Genomic DNA, 15754 nt, shown 5'->3' with positions numbered 1-15754 from the left:
ACAAATGAGCAAGAAATTAATATTGGGCACGGAAGTAGAGGAAAGGAAGAACTGCTAGTGAAAAAAAAATGTTTATGCTAAACTTTCAGGAATTACAATAAGAATTTTTGTCCATTTCGTACTCAAGCAGTAATAATAAGGGATGCATTTATTGTTACTGTCCAATTTAACACCTTATGCCTGAAACACCAGTAAAATCTGTGGAAACTATTCCTGCAGATCAAAAGCACAGTGTGGCTCTACATTTCAGTGAATACTCTTTATTTAGGCAAGATTTTTAAAGACCCCTAAAGGCAGACAACCTTGAAGTATGTAGCCAAGTAAACTAATATGTCAACTAATATAGCACAGTGAAGTTTGCCTCTCATAGCGTAGCCGTAGTCTGTGGCTAAATGAAAGAAAGTACCTTAGATGAGAATGTGGAAATCAAAAGGTAATAAAATTTCAGTAAGAAAACAGGTACAAAATACTACTAAAAGTTAAAAACATTTTTAAGTTCTTGTATCAAAGGCTAATATTTTCATTAGAGTCCCTCCATCTGTGTCAAATCAAAATTGAAGCAAAAATAAAAGGTAAATTTTTAATTTTTTTTATACCATTTATTAATTAAGCGGTCAACGCAGCTTGATGGCTGCCAAGCCCAGTTCTTACAGCTTCCAGACTTTCTGAAGTCTAGGACACCTATTTCAGGTAACTCAGCACAAGTGATACTTACCAAAGCTTATAGCATTGACATATTGTTCACATTTTTACAGCAAATCTCTGTAAAGTAAAGCTGTGCTGTAGTGCTTTGTATGCTTTTAAATTTTAAGAGAGATTTTCTCATATTTTCCATATGAACATTGTCATATTATCTCATTTTTCCCCTTAGTCCCTATCAAACTAAGATTATATCTTTTTTAATACAGTGAGCATTAATAAGTATATATATATGTGTGTGTGTGTATATAAAAGTAGCTTTACAATGACTTGTGTGGATCTGAATCAAAACAAGATCAAGCAACACTGGCTAACTTGATGGTTCATTTTGTATTTCAGTAGCATCCTTCCTGTCTTTAAAGAAGTATTGTACTGAAAAAGGAAAAATAGACTAAGATTTTCAAGGTCTTTCTGTTTATTTTTTTGTCTTTTTTTTTTTTTTTTCTCCTATACAATAAATAGCTAGGTCCCATACGGTGTAGAGGGGAAACCTCTAATTCACATATCAGCCAGATCTATGGATTGTATTTCAGAAATTTTTTTTGTTTATTATACAAGAATATAGGGCAGGCACTGAAATTAAATATTTATGTCATACATACATTTTTATCCTATTTTTATTTTCTGAAGTTAGTAATAGTGTTTTAGTGAAGGAAAGGTATTTTACTGCAGTATTATCAATACCCCTGAGCCTACAATTTATAACCTACAGGTAAACTTCTATATTTAGTGGAAACGTGGTAATTAATGAGATTCAATAGATGTTGGAGTCCACCTGTGGGTATTTATGGCCACGGAATGCAGGACTTCCCTCAGCCGGAGCTGGAGTCCTGGGGCAGTGGTAGAGGTTCTCCAGCCACCAGTTGTACCTTTTTCTTCTCCTGGAAAACTCCTTTCATTATATTTCTGCCATCTTGTTCATTTAAATATGTCCTCAGATGGGAAAAAAAAAAAAAACAAAACAACACATTTTATATATGAAGTAAAAAGTGACTCCTGAAATTTGGTAAGATTCTTATCTCAAGACTTGTTCTGTTTTTCCCATGTTCATTTGTGTTATTTAAGAGGTCACTCCAAATTTCACTGTAAGGTACATTTCATGCTTGACAGGCCAGTTAATGTAATTTTATTTTTGAGAAATGGATACATTTAATCAAAATTTGTAGTGATCCTTTCAGAATTTAATTCAACTTTTATGTTCTTTAAGGTAAGAAATATTTTTAATAACATTATCTTATTAATGACTGGAATGTGTAACACAGACATCCCACCATGTGTTGATTTACAGTAATTATCGTACACCAGCATGCCTAGTGGCAGCGTTAGTCCAGAATAGACATGAACTCGCATATCTCTCCTCCCCCTTTCAGGAGGTAGGATATTTGTTAAATTAATCAGATGGGAAGAGACAGCAGATCAATTCATTACAAATAGTAGATGAAAGCTATGAAGTCCAGTGGAGAAGGAAAGCCAGATCTCTGAGACCAAGGAGCGACCACAGGATGGAGAAATTGGAGGTGGCATTCCGAAACAAGTAAAGTCAGTAGGACCAATTAATAAAAACAATGAACTGGAAGAAATTTAATTTACGTGAGAACCTAAAAAGAAAGAAAAAAAAAATCTAATCACATTGTGAGCTTTCACTCTGATCCTTCTTCAGATGATGAAAATGTTTCAGGAAAGAAATGCTGGAATCCCCAAATAAAAAACCTTTAACCTTTTCATTATGCCTTTTTTCTTCAGGTGTCGGGTAAGTTCTTGAGAATTACAGTGTATTCCAAAAACTAGAGAAAGCATAAAGCTCTCTCTATAAAACCAAAGTAACCAATATCTCTTAAAACTTATTGGGTGTTATCAAGGACTGGTGAGGTGGCAGCATTTCACCCTGCCCCATGACCTCTTGTACAAATGCTAACTTAGCCCAGGCATAGATTGATGCTAGAGAAAGACTTCATTTTACTCCTTAACCACACAGCAGAAGTTAGAACAGAAAATTCAGACGTTGACCACACACTACACGTGCACAGGAATACTGGCTAAATGTAAGCAATATGTTCTCCTTTCTCATGAAAGCAAGTTTTTGAAACAATGTTGGATCTGTTCTTCAGTGAGTTTGATTTCCTGATATTTGTTGTCATGAATAAAAACTAAAGCTTTACAAGTACACAGGTACTATGAAAAATTAAAATTGTCTATCCTGGTGTTTTTGAGCTGCTGGATGTTCTAATTTCTGTGCTGTGACTCTGCGTGTACCGTTCTGTATAATTTTTTTTATGCTTCCCACTCTGTACTTGTAAATTCATACATAAAGATGAATCTGCAGCCCTTTGTCAGATGAAATCACCCACCAACAAAAGCAATAACAGGATCTTCAACACAGCATAAACAAGCAGTCAGAAGCACACATTTCTTCTAAAATACTCATTACGGAACACAGTTGCCCACTTAAGCTGGAGGAGAGGAGTTCCTTCCCTCCGCAACTCCAGCTGACTCTCAGCTCTGCCTGTGAAAAGCCTTTTCCTGCCCTTACAGAAACAAACTCGGGTTGAGCAGGCACAAAGACGAAGCAGAGCTGAGATGGCAATTTTACTTCGTAGGCAAAGACAGAGCTATTTCAAAAGCCCACCTTTGTCAAATACTTTCCACATGTAAGCAGCCTTCCTTTTCCCTCAGCAACCCAATGGTTTCTTTCCTTGAAGTATTTTGAAGCTTCTTCTACCCAGCCGCTCCAGAGCTACCCATCACCTCAGCCTTCTGCTGGCTGCTGAGACTAGGGGCCCTTTGCCAAGTCACTGATCTGTACCCCACCAGGCTGATGGAGACCTGAGCAACATTTGGACTGCTTATTTTAAAAACGCTTATTCCAACAGATAGTAAAATACACACTGTGATGTCCACTGGGCAGGCTGGTGGCAGGGGCTGGGGAGAGGGGGAAGAGGAGAAGGATATGATTCCAAACACGCCTGCCCTGCCCGCCAACTCTGTGAGATGGGCTGAAAGTTAGCTTGACTTAGGCAAACTGCTGACTTTTTCACTTTAATAAACAAACACATAAATGAGGCAAATTCTGCTTTCTTACAAGTTTTGGTATGAAAGGTTCACACGTCTTTGTGTGAAATAAAAGTATGATGCTAATCAACACCTCCTAGTCATTAGCAGACACATTCTATATATAACTTCTTTCCCTTCATGCAGCAAGATTGTAACAGCTCTTTTCCCTCTCATTCAAACAGAAATTCTACCACTAATATCTCTGGAAACTTTCAAGGCCAGGCTGGATGAGGCTCTGAGCAACCTGACCTAGTCAGGGATGTCCCTGCTCCTTGCAGGGGGGTTGGACTAGATGACCTTTGAAGGTCCCTTCCAACCCTAACCATTCTATGATTCTATGATTCTAATATATTTTCTGTTTGAAAAATGCAATAAAAATATAAGACGAATTTTTTCTTGACCTAGTGCTATTCAGTTAATCAGCCCAAGTGACAGCAAAATAGGTACCAAAATGGCAGGAAAAACAAAATTAAGCACATTGGAGTGAGTGGGCAAGGACTATATGTAATCTTTCACCTCCAAAAAGCTATCTTGCATCTCTATCGTCAGTCTTTGCATCCAGCATAATTGGGACAGTATCTTTCTATACAGGAATAAAGCTAGCAAGAATTAGGAAGATCGTGATCTAGATCCTCAAGTTAGAGTGAATCAGTATTGTGTCATAACAGAGGCTGAAGATATATTCACATGCATGTGAAAAGTCTACACCAAGAGAGAAAAATTATCAAGTGATGACAAGGTCTGGAGGCTGAGGGGACACCTTATTGCTCTCCACAACTACCTGAAAGGAGGTTGTAGGGAGGTGGATGTTGGTGTCTTCTCCCAAGTAACTAATGATAGGACAAGAGGAAATGGCCTCAAGTTGCATCAAGGGAGGTTTAGATTGGATATTAGGACATATTTATTTACTGAAAGAGTAATCAGGCACTGTAACAGGCTGCCCAGGGAAGTGGTGAAGTCACCATCACTGGAGGTGTTAAAAAAACATGTAAACGTGGTGCTTTGGGACATGGGTTAGTAGGCATGGTGGTGTTGGGTTGATGGTTGGACTTGGCAATCTTAGAGGTCTTTTCCAACCTTAATGATTCTATGATTCTAAGGTAGAGGCTTATTTTAGCTGTAGTTGATATTCTTTGTATTGCATAGCTTTGTTTTATTTATTGTGTTGGGATTTCAGTTTTTTACTCTATTTTTCATAACTATCTCATGATCATCACATTTTTAACTTTTCAGTTGCTTAACATTAATTTCTTCCATTAAACTTTGCTTAGAAAAGAAAGTCAAAAGACAAAAGAAAGACTATTTGGAAAGTGATTAACTGTGTTTCTTCATTAAATGTGCAGGAAGTGGAGGGTGACACCTTACAGTCAGACATTTTTGAGTCTGGACCTAACTAGCTGCCCAGTAAGGCTGAAAACACAGCTGCATGCCAATGCAGGTGGCCCCACTCCAAGGCCTGGGCACTTGTGCTCACAGCCATGCTGTTGTTTTCTTTGGTATTGCAAGACACACGACCTTGTTTATAAGAGAAGAGCATTACATTTGCAAATAATATGGTGTGTCTGTTTGAGGATTTGGACTACAGGGTTATGTGAGTTGGCTTTTTATTGCTGTTACTCAGCTGAGTTACCCATTCAGAGAAACAAGGATGGCCTGTTGGAAGTGTAAATGCACTCTCACGCACATGCAAGAAACTTAATGAGATGCCAAAACCCTAAGTCTGAGCATCAAAATGTCTGGCTGTAAAACGTGTACGCAAAACACAGGCTCACATTGATCACAGAAAATAGAATACACAACTGCTTACTGGTGAGTTCTAAAATGCTCTGAAGACTGGAGCCACTGGAGCCACATAGTGGTTTTCAGTCTTCTAAACTGATCTTGTTTCAGTTCAGCTGGAAGAAAACTCTGTTTAGAATCAACAAGATGGTCCATAAACACAAGGAAAAGAGGGAAGAGTGACTGGTACATGCCTTTGAGTGCATTTTAAAGGGTACCATGTAGAATTTATGCACTGAAAATCGGATGTTAACCAGCCAAGCAGAAAGAGCGTGATGTCTGATCATATAGTCATCAGAGTTTCATTTTTCTTTACCAAAGTGCTTGTAGACTATCTGTCTGATCATCACCTGAGACCAGCTAATGCAAAAATTAGTCTTTCACGTATCCTAACTGCTTCTAGGCTCTCCTAGACTACTTTCAGTGCTGAACAACAGAGATAAATTCAGTCTACTAAACTGTTTCTCAGAAGAGAATTTGAAAGTTTCTGGTGGATGATAAATACTAGAACATTTTTTTCAACCAGCTAGCATACAAATCCCTTTTTATTTAATAAGTCAAGAACAAAATGATCTTTTGTCCTATTGTAGTGATGAGTCAACAGAAGAAGCTACAAATATGGGGAAAAGCCTGTTGGGATAATGCTACTCACTTTGGTTTTCATTCCATTTGGCTTGCTTTCCCTGAACTTATGCACTTATGGTAGTGCGTAGGAAAATGCTTTATTGGTTGGTAAATGAAAGTCTAGATGCAACTCTCCTCCTCAGCACTAGCTCTCCAAAAAGAAAGGATAAAAGAAAGAAATTGAGGGTGTTGCCTTAGTATAAGGCTCCTAATCTATGCTGCAGCCTGCGGCTCTGCCGGACTGGGGTGCCACACCGTAGGAATTTTGCACGGCAGTACCCATGCAGGAGTGAGAGCAATGTGCTGCAAAATAGGCAGTCTGCCCAAGGCACATTGCTCTCGATGACGGTGGCACAAATCCCAGGGGGATGGCTGCCTGGGAGAACTCGCTGACTGGATATCAGCTGAAGAACATGTTTAAATATAGCAGCCACTGGTCTGGATTGAGGACCTCACTGTCACAACAAGATTGCTAATTGCTAAGGCTTCCCTACTCTGTGGTACAATAAAAGAAATTACTGTAAAATGGATTTACTGTACAGATGAAGACAGTGCCTGTGGCTCCATAGTCTTTGGCCTAATAGCCCCTTGAGACCTGCTGAGTGGTATTTTCAACCACTGATCAAATTTTTGGCCACAATAGAGAATAAAGAATGATGCAGAGCACAAAGGATGGGGAGAAGGGTCCAGTCAGCCTGGAAGAGGACTGACACATCCTTTGGTTTTGCTGATACCTGAGGATGTAGTGCCCTGAACCGTATTTCTGACAGAGGATTCCACAGCTCTGAAGATCAGACTTCTTCTGTTTGGGTAGAATACCATGTACTCCTTAATGGAGAACCAAGAATGCCAATTTTTAGTAGTACTAGGGACCTACCATTTAGTGTTTGGAAAAAAATACATTAAAGCTTGCTGTTCCTAATCTATAAAAATGTGTAACTGTCACAAATACATTGCTTCAAGGATATGGAAGCATGCTAAGGAAATAGATCAAATTTTGGATCAGATGAGGAGCTATTTCACTGCAAGAAAACTACATATTTGAAAATCCTTCAGTTTAAAGTTCCTTGATCCTCAAATCCCATTGATTTTCTCCCTTTCTGCGCCGTGGTCCTTCTGCTGCTTGCATGATTTTATGGTATTTAAGTTCTCCCTAGAGAAGATCACAGGCTCATTCTGCTGCAGACTGTACAAACACAGTAAAAAAGCCGTTCTCCAGAAAACTGTAAAGATTTGCAATCAACATATATAGATGTGTTTATATGACAAGATATAACAAAACTCAGTACCTGAAACATTTATAAAAAGAAGTGACCTAGTCAAGGTCATCAGAAAGAGCAGGGGTGGAACCAGCAGCACCATCCCAGACTCTGGATAAGGAATCGAGGGCAATACTCACTACTCTGTGGCTGCTAGATCTATTTATATACAATATGACTTATAGCCACAAATGCAAATGTATCAAAATCATTTCCACTCAATTGTATTCTCCTCTGTAAATCAGGAACTGGAAGCTATTGCCATGCACTCAACAGCATCGGTATTAATTGGTCCCATTTCATATTCTTTTTGTCTGACCAATGCAGCTTGACAGTCTCTAATGGGATTTTCAGATGCACACCATGGATTCTTAAGTGATCACTTTTTCTCCCCAAACATATGAGTTCTCTCTTATTCAGACCTACTTCCACACCCTTCTAGTACCTAATTTCCAAGCACACAATGAAATGCTAATTCTTTTTAATCTGTTTTTTTCCCTGCCAGTAATTGTAGAAACATCTAAATATATGAGTTAATCTAGCCAAGGTTTTTCTCTAAATGCAACACTATTTCATTCACTCTTTTAAAACTTATTTTATAAACTAAGCATTTTTTAAATTTCATGATATTTAGTAAAATGTTACAAAATTAAAAACAATATATTCTCTCCACACCAGAGGTCCTACTTAGTCCCTGTTGCTCCAGCGTATTGCAGTGTCCTGGTTTTGGCAGGGATGGAGTTAGTTTTCCTCTCAGTAGCTGGTGTGTTTTGGATTTTGTGTGTGAAGAATGTTGATAAACACCCTGATGGTACGAGTTGTTGTGAATGAGACCAAGGACACCGTCCTGCTTTCCAGGTCTTGCTAATTTGCAGACGCAGGAAGCTGGGAGAAAGACGGACAGAATAATTGACCCAAAGTGGCCAAAGAGAGTATTCCATGCCATAAACGTCTTGCTCAGTATATAAGTGGGGACTGGCCAGGGTGGGTATCTGCCTTCCTGGCATCCATCTTTCTCTCTCGTTTTGCTGGCATCATTCCCTCTACCTTGCTGGCTCCCTTTTGCTCCTTTGCCTGCCACTCGGTTTTGTTTCCATGATTGCTGCTCGGGACGGGCTGTATCGGTCATTGGGACATTGGGCGGTGAGAAAACACATATTGTTCACTTTGTATGTTTTAATATCCTTATATTCTGTTATTATTGTAGTTTTCCCATGTTATCATCTCAACCCACGAGTTCTCCTTTCTTCCCAATTCTCTCCCCCATCCCACTGGGGAGGGGGAGGGGGAGCAAGAAACTGTGTGGTAATTCGGGCTAAACCATTACATACACATAGATGAGACTAATTATCAGGGATCCAGCAAAGACAAAGGATGTAGCTTGCTTGGTGAAAAGGGAATGTTGAAACAGTTTACTGAATACCCCTTATCCTTTGGACTGACGCTGTATTTCTAGGATTACATATCTGTGTCCTGGATGGATATTCTCCATTGAGGAAAGACTGTCATTGCTCCAAAGTATAGATGTGTTTAAAAAGCACAGATTAAAAGCATGCTATAAGTACCCATTACCATTCTAAATGGTGTAGAACATAATCCAGACTAATCAATACTCTCATGAAGGTTTCTATATTCATAGAAGTCCCAATTGTTGTAATAAAACTGCATGAAATCAGCAGTACCTTTTACTGAATAAAATATCCTTTCATTCCTGATAAAGGAGCAATAGGGTAGGCTTTTTTTTTTAATTGTTGACTCAATACTACAGGATATTTACAACTAAATCTATACTTATATGTAATGTTTGTGCAGTACTCCATTGTCTGCCACATTATTTAAAAAATATGAATCACATTATTATTTTGGAAATAGCTGAATTATAGAAACATCAACAAAAAGTCTGCAACCCTAGCTTTTCTCTGTATTTAGGTAACATTTTCTGTCTTGTTTTTTGACCTACCCTAAAGCCAAATTGATTGTGAGATTGGCCAGATATAAGACGACACCAATTTTAAAAAAGATTTTTTAAGGGATGTTACAAAAATGTTCAGGTATTCTTTTGGAAGTGAGAAAGTCCATGCCCATTTAATTGTCTCTGTATTTTAAGCCACTTAAATAAATGTTATCATTACCTATACTCCAGGTATTGTTTACTACACATTGAGCAAATCAAGAAATGTAAATGACAGTGCCCTTACTGAAGTTTGTACTCTACCCTTGTAGTGATACAAGTTCAAATATCCTCTTGTAGGTATTGTCTTCAAAGCTGTTATATCCATTGCATGAAAATACTCTGGCAGACTTAGCTGTGGCTCTGTCTTTATCTTAATTCTTTTCTCTAGCCTATGGATCTTGTTTCTCTAACCTTTCTGAATAACTAAGATCATTGTATTGCTGTGGCACTCTGCTTGCCCTTAGCTGCACCTTCTCCATTTCTGTAATATCCTGTTTTATAATAGGGTGACCTGCACTGTGCTGTTTTCTTAATATGGACTCATTAGTCTCTTGGACTGTGCTGGCATAATTTCCTCAAATTTCTATTGAATAATCATATCTATACTTTTCCAACGTATTGTTTGCTTTTACCTCTTTTTCGGCTGATAAACACTACACAAATTAGCTCACTTTTTTTTTTCCCCCCAGCAATGTGAAAGTCCTTCTTTGCTCAAGTGTAGTAGTTTGGTTTAAATCAGAAGCACATGAAAGGCATCAGGATGATCTTAGTGGTCTCTTTCTTTCTCCCACTAGAAGACAAATATCCCTCCCTCTGTCTCCAGTCGATTCCCAAACTGTCCATTCATCCTTTCTCCCCTAGAAGTCCTTCTTACATTGTGACTAGGGAGTCCACTGTGAGTACTGAAAGCCAAGGAATAGAATCATAGAATCATAGAATGGTTAGGGTTGGAAGGGACCTTCAAAGGTCATCTAGTCCAACCCCCCCTGCAAGGAGCAGGGACATCCCTGACTAGGTCAGGTTGCTCAGAGCCTCATCCAGCCTGGCCTTGAACGTTTCCAGGGATGGGGCCTCCACCACCTTTCTGGGCAACCGGTTCCAGTGTTCTACAACTCGCATTGTAAAAAATTTTTTCCTAATTTTCAATCTAAGTCTACCCCCCTCTATTTTAAAACCATTACCCCTCGTCCTATTGCAACAGGCCCTACTGAACAGCCTCTCCCCATCTTTCTTGTAGAAGGATTGCCTTACTTAGAAGCTACATAAATATGAACACAGTGATGGGGACAAGAGGTGCAGGAGGGTGTGAGACTGATGGTGGGATGAGAGGAACACTTCATAAGGAAGCAGAGGGGCAGCCGATGGACATGAGAATGCTGGGAGAGTACATCAGGGATGGATTTTATGGCCTTTAAGTTCTCCCTAGAGAAGACAGCAGGCAAGGACAGAAGAGGAAGAGTAGAGAGGTCACTTGGTCACTGTTAACATCTAGCTGGGCAAAAAAAAAAGCCACACAAATCAAGACTAGTTGTCTTAAAGTATCACCAACAAAACACATGCTGATCTTCACAGTGCTTACATTTTGAACTTAACACCTGCTCATCAAGACAGCTACCAAGTCATCAAACCGTTATTCCAATCATACTTGTACATATAACTACTTAAAATGAGCTAAAATGGAAAGAAAAAAAACCCCAAAACTCTCACATGACAGTTTTTAGTAATTGTATTTAAATCCCACAAAGTGACACATTCTAAGTATGTCACCTTCTACTTTACCAGATCAGACTCTCCTAGATAATTGTGATGCTGAGATCAAAACAAGACTGGTAAACTGCTAATTGTAACAGGCTTTGACGTACAAGCTCAAAACAAAATTGGGTTTGAGTACCAATACAAACAGCTCAGAAGGTGTAAAATATCTCATAAAAAAAATTGAGCAATGCCTTTTGATATCAGAAATTCTGTATTTTGCATGTATTTTTGTAAGTCCCATATTTAAGAATTCAGACCAATATGGAAAAATAAATCCATGAACGTTATAACCCCATTGTCCCAGGGAGAACAGGATTATTTCTACTATGAAGATAACTTTTATAGCCCTTACCTTTCTTCCATGAGGCTATTCCAAATTGAGTTTTGAGGTGGAAATTGGTCAAATTTTTTGTATATAAAAAAAACCCCAACCCAATAAAAGTACCAAAGAGATTTTAATTTCGTGGACTGTGTTTTAATTGAACAAAAATTAGAGCAATTGAACTCATGAAAGCTCAGATCTGCAACATGAGGAGGATAAAAATAAATAATTCAAAGTAATTTTTACTCCTTGCCCACAGTATCCTCTTGCAGATTGGGGTAGGAGAAGGGGCAGCAGGCTTTTCCCCATGTCTACCAATCTTAATGGTGATGATAAGGTGGCAAGGAATTGCATAGTCTCTTCTCTACCCCAGGACAAATCAACATTTCTTCTGCAACCTCTAAGGACTAAGTGTGCATGTGCTACCATCTCAGCAAGCTGCAAAGTTGTCCATATGCTGTAGATGCTCTGGATGAGTCTCCTGCCTTGTTCTGCAGTCTCCAGGCAGTGGAGCACATGGGTGGCTCTCAGGATAACTACACCTTACTTCTCCCTGGTCCCCTGGACACTTCAACCTGACTCGGAGTGCAGAGTTATTCCCTGTTAGCTCACAGGTAATTTTTAATTTTTTTTTTCTTCTGAATACAGCATGTGTTTGTGGGGATTGTTTCTTCTGGTGTGTAAACTGGCTTTGGGAGAAGTCATTTGTGCATCTTTAAATCTATGACCATCCCATATGAAGATGCTGGCTAAGTAGGAAGGAACTTACAATGTCAGATGGAGTGAACATGTTACTAAAAAGGAAAAGGGGAAGGCAACACAGATCTACTGCACAAAAAAAAAAAACCCAAAACCAAACAATTGTTAATATCAAATTTCCAAGAGAACTCACACTCCTTGTAGGTCCATATCTACTGATGTTAAAGTTCCTTTTCAGCCATCCCAACCTAGAAAAGCAGAGACTGGACAACACAAGTGCAACTGTTGTTAAATCTTCAGTAGGCCTGAGAGCTGGATCTGGAGTTAGACTTGGAACCCTGTTTAAAGATTTTAAATCTTCCATCTTTTCAAGAAAACAAAAAATACATTTTTCAGTGCTGATCTTTAAGAGGTTTGTGGCACAAAACTTCTGTTCGTTTCAGCTACTAATTTTTCACGCTTTGTATTGGCATTTTGTTACATGTTCCTCAAGGCACATATTAGTCAGCATCATAATACTTGGGTAGTGCCAAGCAGATTATTCTGTGTTGCTTTTTGGTAGCAAACACAAGGGACTATCAGCATGAGAGAGATTGGATTGGGAATATTAGTTTGTAATTACAAATGATATTTAATTAAAAAATTGTAACAGATTAGCTATACCATCACTTTCTGTAATTTTCAGAATCACAACAAAAATATATTCGTGCATTATGCTATCTTATCTTCATATGTAGTGATTTGTATAACAGCACTTTGCATAAATTAACGGAAAGCAGGAGAATCTCTACAAGCACGAGGGAATTTACAAAGCAAAAATGATAGAGAATCACTTCATTTCCAACCCCACTGTGTTATCCGTAAGGAAAATGATGCCCACACTCTTTGCTTCTACCAACATAGGAATATTGTCACAGAGATGTTGCAGTATGTGCTTTCAAGCAAGCGAGCTTGTGAATTAAAACCCCAAATTTATATCCATGTTGAGTAATAACAACAGGTGTTGGAATATTTTTTACAGCAAATCTACTGTTAACCTTTTTGAAACCTTTCTTAAACGTTTTAAAAATATTTTTTATATATATATTTAAAACTCTTAAGTTCACAGTCAAAACCTGAGAGTTTTTAATAGAAATTTAGATGAACTTCTGTTATTTTATTACAAAGCAATTTGATTAGGAGAAAAGAAAGAGCACCTGATACAGATTAAGGCTCTACAACTGAGAAATATCAAACAGCAAGGGTAGAGCCTACTAGGAGGATGATAAAATGTACATCTCATATTTTTCATGCTTATAAAATTTGAGCTGTTGGCATCCCAAGAAATTTCTGATTTAATGGTTCTTCTTGAGATACTCATCTTCTTCATGCTTTTACTGCTTTTTCCCACTGGTGGGTTGTTTTCTGCAGGTGCTGGTGCATTTTTACCCCCTCTGCAGTTTGATTGCTTCGTCAGAGAAGCATCGCATCAGAAGTTTTGTCTGCTGTGCAGAAGACCACCGATAAGGCCCTCTACCTACACTAACTTGGTTTGTGCCACAGCCAGATCTAGTACAGAGCAGTGCCCAAAATAATTAACAGGTCCACTGTTTCTGCCATGTGATAGTCAATGAGCCACTAAGAGGTTTTGTGATAACACAGGCTAATTAACCATAGGTAGAGAAAAATTTCTGTACTAAGTCACTAGTTTAATATCTGGGATGTTTGCTATGTCTCACTACTCTGGGAGGGAAAAAACTTTTCCTGTTACAAAGGTTCTTGGAATTACTCACTTATAGACTATAACCTCTGATTTTAGGCAATTAACCTCAATACAGCTTTTTTTCTGATGATCTTCTTGGAAAGATGACCACCTCATTCATTCCATTCCCTTCTCTCCATCTTACTGCTGAACTGACTTCGTTTTTCACTGGTATTCATAAAAATGACTTAACCTTTAAAAAAAAAAAAGGAAAGAAAAGAAAAGAAAAACCCTCTAACATCGCCAGAGTTCATTTATGTCCAAGCTTTAGATAGCGATAATCTAACTTCTACAGAACAAGCCCCTTGAAGGCCTTCAGAGGTTAAATATCTGTATTTAGATTCTTATCTTCCCATTACTCGATATCCCCATCCATTGCACTTTGAGCACTGGTTATGATTTGCCCTCATGTAAGACCTGTGGCACCTTATTCATTTTAGCCTAATGTGGTTTTCTCCATTGTTCTGACTACACATTTTCCACTTCTTATTATAACTCAGACATCCATCCAGACAGAGTGAATTTGACAATTCACATCTAAGATTTTATCTTGAAATTTTTTTTTTTTTTAGAAATACCAGATTGAGTAGGACTTTCCTATCTGATAATGATGTGCAATGAATCAGCTAAGTAAAAAGTACCTTACCTCATCTTTTCTGACTGTCCAGGTTGGTGTCAAGGCTAGGAGAAGGAAGATTGTGAAACAACATGAGCCCAGAAAGAAATCTCTTTATGAGAGGAAGGCACCAGCCACTAAGGGAAACTGGAGGAGTATGTTGAAGTTGGAAGTAATAAGCAGACACCAAATGACTACAGAGGACAGCAAAATGGGCTAGGACCAACAGAGACTACAGACTGGTTTATTCATAGTTATGGTGAGGAAGAGACTGCAAAAAAACCCTCTTGGGGACAGACAGCCAATGGTTGCTTTGTCTGGTAGCAGATACATCAATGTACTCTACACAGGGTAACTAATTTGGGTTTAGTAGGCTACCTGTGTTCTAAAAGGTACACTGTGTATTGATGTGAGCTGAGAAACCTGCGAAGGTTTCATTTTAATGAGGAAATGGACTGGCCAGGAAACTACAGGCACTTGAGGTGTATTAGCTCTTCATTGAACTTGTCCCAGTAGCTGCAGCCATGTATGAAAGAACACCAATGCCTCAAAGGGATTTCTATATGGTAAATAAAAGACAATGAACTCTGAATATTCCCTCGCAAATCCTGTCCCTGTCTCTCACTCTTCTCAGTCAGTCTTGTTAACTTAAAGAGCATAATTTGTCAGGACCTTCTCTGGCGATATGTATTTGAGCCACTTCAAGTTTTTTTTTGCATATGTCTTTTTGTAAGAGCCTTGATAAATATAGTCTCCTTTTCCCTCTCTTCCCAAGTATAATATTCCTCTTCTTGGCACCAACTGAGCAGTACTCTGACATCAGTTCAAAATGCCATTGGTAGCATCTATTTTCTGGTACCTATGTTAAATATTCCTAGTACAAAAGGGACTTCTCTTGACTTGGATCTTCTGAGCTGTACTGTACCACAAACAACACAAACAAACCACAACTTTCAATAGAAAAATAACATTGATCCAAACAAAATATTGACTGTTTGTGGTAAAAAAAAAAAAGCAGAGATTTTTGAAGCACAGGGGAAAATATGTTATTTGTCTCTCCTATTTCTTTCAGTAGATTGTACAATGAATGTAAAAGGACTGTACATCAAAATTTTGACTGATATTATTAGTTCAGTGTGAAATGCTATCTACTTATACTACTGACAAAATTATTATTGCAGAAATTGCAAATTTATATTTCACACTTGTATGAAGTGGCATTTCTCTGTGAGTAAGAGTTACTAATTTTGGAGAT

The sequence above is a fragment of the Chlamydotis macqueenii genome, chromosome 1 (genome assembly GCF_036417535.1).
Source record: "Chlamydotis macqueenii isolate bChlMac1 chromosome 1, bChlMac1.mat, whole genome shotgun sequence".
In the NCBI taxonomy this organism is placed as follows: Eukaryota; Metazoa; Chordata; class Aves; order Otidiformes; family Otididae; genus Chlamydotis; species Chlamydotis macqueenii.
This window is presented reverse-complemented; position numbering follows the sequence as displayed.